We start from the raw sequence: 6,000 nt of genomic DNA on the forward strand, positions 1-6,000 counted from the left end.
AAATTCTACCCTTTGATATCCATGGGAAACACAACCTCCACCACCACCTGGGCCTTGTTCAGGGAACCTACTAGGGAACCTACAGGAGCTACCAGGGAAGGTCCCCTCCCTACGGGGTCTTGCAGACTGCAGGCAATGCCCAAACCATTCACCATGCCCGGGTTCTGGGCACTCTGCCATCGCTTGGCCCTGCCTGACACAGCTTCCTGGGCAGGACCCAATGGGCTGTAGAGCTGTAGGGTGGAGAGCAGAACCCACAGATCCTGACCCTACCACTCAAATTGCAAGTTACTATGACTAGGCACCTTTCCTTTGTGCTCAGAAAAGCAGGCCTGCAGGGCTTGGCTGGGCTCCAGGGCTGGCCCTCACCTCTCAGAGCGTCAGACGTCTCAGTGCGCCAGGCCTTCTGGGGTGACTTAAGATCACTGATCAGTCTGGGCCTGGGATTGGCTAAGGACATGCAGGGTCCTGTCTGCAGTGGCAACCAGAAAAATGCCCTTTCTCCCAGAAGCACAGTGCTGGCTGGAGAGAAGGCACAGTGCTATGCTGTTTGCTACGGCATAAAAGCAGAGGCCTTGCAAATATCCAGCCAAAGGGTACGGGGGTTGACCAGTAGCTACTCCAGTGTATGTGCTGTAGTAATCTTGGGGTAGAAAAGGGTGTGGACTCACTTGGAGAAAGACTTAAGATGTGCGGTGATGTTCACAAGCAAGATTTACAGAAGAGTCAAAACTTTATTATATTTTTTAATTTACTTTTTTTTTTTGGGGGGGGGCGGTTTGCTATAGGGCACATGTGCTCACCAGAAAGACAGAGACAGAGAGACAGAAAGCGAGAAATCACACACACACACCCCGGGGGGGTGGGGGGGAGGGGATGGCCACGCCATAATCCCTTCTCTATTTTCCTTTTGGGATCTTGGGCACGCGCGCGCACACACACGCACCCGGCATGAGTTTAACCCACCGGGTCCGGGACTCGAACTGCGGCCAACTACATGGGAGTCCAGCAACATAGCCACTACACCAACTGCTGGTCCCAAAGAGTCACAACTTTAAAGTGTTTGTGGGGCCAGCCTCAGTATCAGGCAGCAGTGGGCCGATCTGCAGTCCTGGAAGCCACATGGCTGACCTTGGGTCTGGATCCCGAGTGGATGTGTGAGGTGCCAGCCACTTCCCAAGATCCCAACTAGAGAGAGGACTGAGAACAGGGATCTTGATATGGTGAGACCCTGTCGACAGTGCCACTCTCTCACGAGAGAAATCAAATAAGCTTGCTTGGCAGGGAGAAATTCCCACACGTTTTGGTGACCAGGAATCACAGAACTAGTCTATGCTATATTGTGTGTTTGATGATAGGGGAAAATACTTTGGTTGGTTTTTGTCTCTATTCTCCAATACTAAAAGTTACTGAACTGTAGGTTTTAAAAAAGTGAATTTCTTGGTGTATTCATTATGTCTCATTTAAGCTGCGATTTTTTAAATTGCTTTATTTAACTTTATTTATTATTATTATTATCATGATTATTTTCCAGTTTGATCAGACAGAGAGAAAGTGAGAAAGCAAGCCACCAGGTCCAGTACTTGAACCATAGTTGGCCATGTGGGAGTCCAGTGCCTTTAACCACCACACCACCTGCCCGCCCCCAATTTTTTTTTTTTTTTGAGAGAGATTTTTACTATAGGGCAGTTGCACTTGTCAGAGAGACAGAGAAAGACAGAAAGCAAGAACCTCCCCCCCACCCCCCAGGGTGGCTGGCCATGCTGCAATTCCTATGCTCCTCTATGCTCCTCTTGGGAGCCCAGTTCACAGATTCACCTGTACTTGGTATACCCAAGGAGGTCTCCAGATGTAAACTAGCATCCTTCCCACGTGAGTCTACCTCTCCGAGCATTGCATTTTCCTGCTGTGCCACTGTCCAGCCCAAAGCTGTGCTTGGTTTTTTACTTTAATTTGCTAAAAGGTGTGGGGTCCAGTACCCTCTCATTCCTATATACCAAGGCCCAAAAAAGCTAATGGGTGCAGACCTAAAAATGTTAGCATTCTTTTTGTTTGTTTGATTTAAGGTTTTTGCCATAGGATGTGTGCACTCGCTGGAGAAAGAGAGAGAGAGAGAGAGAGAGAAGGAAAGAGAAGTCACCCTCCACCCCAGTGGGTGGCCACTCTGCAATCCATTCTCCTTCGTTCTCTTCTCGGGATTTTTGGCACAGCACACACACATGCCCAGCAAGATTTTCAAGCTGCAGGGTCTGGGGACTCAAACCACAGTCTGCCATGCGAGAGTCCAGCACCTTATCCACTGTGTCACCTGCTGGCTCCAAACCAAATATTAGCATCTTCCAGCGCTTCTGAACCTGCTCAGATTTGTCACCTCAGAAAGAGAACGGCCCCAGGGGGCTCTGACTGGCACACAGGACCTGGCACACAGGGTGAGTGCAATCTCTGTGTGTTGTAAAAATAAGCCCACTTTACAGATGTGAAGAAACTGAGGACCCAAGGACAGGGATTCACCCAAGGTCATGCAAGATTTGAATTCCTTCCTCTCTCTCTCTCTCTCTGGCTCTCTTTCTCCCTCTCTGTCTCTTTCAAGTGCACAATGGGACCTAGCCTGTAAGAGACAAAGGTGACCAAGTGGCAGAACCAGACTTTCCAGAGAGCACTCTGCCAAACACACACCCAGAGCTCTGGAAGGATTGCCACTCTGACCAGCAGTTTTCCATTCAGAACTCGGGAGAGAACTTACAAAAGCCAAAGATTGAGGTACCAAAATATTAACTAGAAGATAATATTTCATCGTAAAAAGCTGGAAGCAGTCCCAATACCCATCGTTAAAGAGCAGTTAATAAATGAGATGTCGCCCTGTAATGGGAAAGCTAGTGGCTCCGTGGCCTGGTGTTTAAGACAAAGGGATTCCATGTGCCCAACCTCGGGGCTTGAATCTCAGCTCTGGGGGCTTGAAAAACATGCTAGATGAGGGTGCATGTGTGCCCCAAATTCTGAGAGGGCAGAGAAATGGAGAAGGGATTGCAGCGTGACCATGTCCCATTGTGGGGGCGATTTCTCTCCCTCTATGACTCTGTCTCTCTGCTTCTGGAGAACCCATGCATCCTTTGTCAACAACATCAAAAAAAAAAAGACGTCTCTCTCTGGTCAAATTAAAACAAATGAGGGACCAGCAGTTAGCGTAATGGCTGTGTCACTGGACTCCCATGTAGTCAACTGCGGTTCACGTCCCAGACCCGGTGGCTTAAAACTCATGCTGGGCGCGTGTACGTGCGTGCCCAAGGTCCCCAGAGGAGGATGGAGGGGAAGGGGTTATGGTGTGGCCATCCCCCCTGTGGGGTGATTTCTCGCTTTCTGTCTCTCTGTCTCTCTCTGTCTGGCAAGCGCATGCACCCTATAGCAAAAACCTCTTAAAAATAAAATAAAATAAAAAAATAAATGACTGAGTTCCTTAAAAAAAAAAAAAGTGACTATTCAGACATTGGTTTAAAAAAAATAGAAGAAAAGCTAGTAAAAATGATGTCTTTGAAGAACTCAAAAATGCTAACTCGAAAATGAATAAAATGGTATATTTCATATGATCCTGACAATTAAAAAAAAAAAAAGAAGACTATGGTGGAGGGCATGCAAACCAGAGAGAGAAGGCACCCCCAAGGGGATGGCCACACCACAGTCCTGTCTCCTCCATCCTCCTCTGGGGGTTTTGGATATGCACGCACACGAGCATGGTGTTTTTTAAGCCTGCCAGGTTCATGACTCAAACCGCATAATCAACCACATGGGATCCAGCCACCTTAACCTCACACCACTGGCTAACCTCAACAATTTTAAAAAAGAACTCACGATGACCCAAGCTAGGCCTGGCCTGACCTGGCCTGGTACAGATGTACCCCACCCCACTCCACAGCCCCTCTCAGGCCCCTGTCCTTTGACCCTGTTTATTTTCTTCATAACAATTGTAATAAATCAGTAATTGTCAAATGAACACATGAGGGCCATCCAGAGAGGAGGTAGTTAGGGTTTCTGGACTCCACATGGCTGACTGCATGGTTCAAGTCCCAGGTCTGCTTGAAAAACACACCAGGCACCTGTCTATGCCTGCTTCAAATTCTGAGAAGAGAACGGAGGAGGAACTATGATATGGCCATCTCCTGTGGGGGTTGCTTTCTCACATTCCCTCTCTCTCTGGTGAGTGCACACACCCTATAGCAAATGTTTAAAAAGAGTAATAATTTAAAATTTTTAAATGGGACATAAATTTTTTTTTTAAATAAACAAATGACTCAGGGCTGGCAGGTGGTATGCTGGTTAAGGCTCTAGATTCCCAAATAGCCAACCGTGGTTTGATTCCCGAAGCTGGTGGCTTACTTTCTCACTTTCCCTTTCTCTCTCTGGTCAAATTAAATAATAATAATAATACTGGCAAATAAAATTAAACAAATCTTTTTGAAAATAAACAAATGGGGACCAGCAGGTAGTGTGGTGGTTAAGGCGCTCGACACTCTCACATGGCTGACCATGGTTCAAGTCCTGAATCTGGTGGCTTATTTTCTTGCTTCCTCCCTCTCTCTCTCTGTGTCTCTCTCTGGTCAAATTAAAATAAATGAATGAATAAATAATTAAAAAATAATAATAAACAGATGTTCTTCTTGGACTCGCCAGTAGTACATTGGTTAAGGCAACTGGATCTCACCTGGTCAACTCCATGGCTTGAGTCCCAGACCCAGCTTGAGAAACACACTGGGCACATGTATATGCATGCCCAAAATCCCAGAAGGAAGGAGAAATGGAGGAGGAGGGATTGCGGCATGACCATCCCCTTCGTCTCTGTCTCTGAAGAGTTTATATGTCCTCTGGGAACCAGCAGTTAGCATAATGGCCATGTCGCTGGACTCCCACGTAGTCAACCGCGGTTTGCGTCCCGGACCCGGTGGCTTAAACTCACGCCAGGTGCGTGTGCGTGCATACCCAAGATCCCGAGAGGAGAATGGAGGAGAAGGGATTGCAGCATGACCATCCCCCCTGGGGGGTGATTTCTCACTTTCTGTCTCTATGTCTCTCTCTGTCTGTCTGGCGAGCACACATGCCCTATAGCGGAAAAAATCTCTCCAAAAAAAAAAGAGTTTATATGTCCTCTGACCAATTTTATAAAATCTAGGGTCGGCAGGTGGCATGGAGACTGAGGCACTGGACTCCCACATGGTCAACTACTGTTCAAGTCCTGGACCTGGTGGCTTCCTTTCTCACTTTCCCTCTCTCTCTCTCTGTCTTTTTCTTTTTCTTTTTCTTTTTTTTTGTGGAGAGGTTTTCACTAGAGGGCGTGTGCGCTCGCCAGAGAGATAGAGACATAGAGACAGAAAGCGAGAAATTACCCCCTAGGGGGGATGGTCACGCTGCAATCCCTTCTCCTCCATCCTCCTCTTGGGATCTTGGGCACACACGCACACACGCCTGGCGTGGGTTTTAAGCCACCGGGTCCGGGTCATGAACCGCGGTTGACTATGTGGGAGTCCAGCGACATAGCCATAACGCTAACTGCTGGTTCCCTCTGTCTCTTTCTGATCAAATTGAAAAATGAGAATAATAAATAAAATAAATAGTTCTTTTAAAAAAATTCAATTTTTGAAAAGTCACATAGGGACCAGCAGGTAACACAGTGGTTAAGGTGTTGGACTCCTACATGGTCAACTGTGGTTTGAGTCCCGGACCTGGCAGCTTAAAATTCACACTGGGTCCTTGTGCATGTGTGCCTAAAATCCCAAGAGGAGAATAGAAAAGAAAGGATTGAGGTGTGGCCAATCCCCCTGGGGGGTGATTTCTCACTTTCTCGCTCTATATCTCTATCTCTCTGGTGAGATCACATGCCCTACAGCAAAAACCTCTCAAAAAAGTCACACACCAAAAAATCCAGTGGTTTTCTTTAGGTGGAATTATGCTTTTTTTTTTTTTTTTTTTTTTTTTTTTTATGGGGTGGTGTTCCTTCCCGAAACAAAAGGA

The sequence above is a fragment of the Tupaia chinensis genome, unplaced genomic scaffold (assembly GCF_000334495.1).
Source record: "Tupaia chinensis unplaced genomic scaffold, TupChi_1.0 Scaffold147003_1, whole genome shotgun sequence".
Classification (NCBI taxonomy): domain Eukaryota; kingdom Metazoa; phylum Chordata; class Mammalia; order Scandentia; family Tupaiidae; genus Tupaia; species Tupaia belangeri.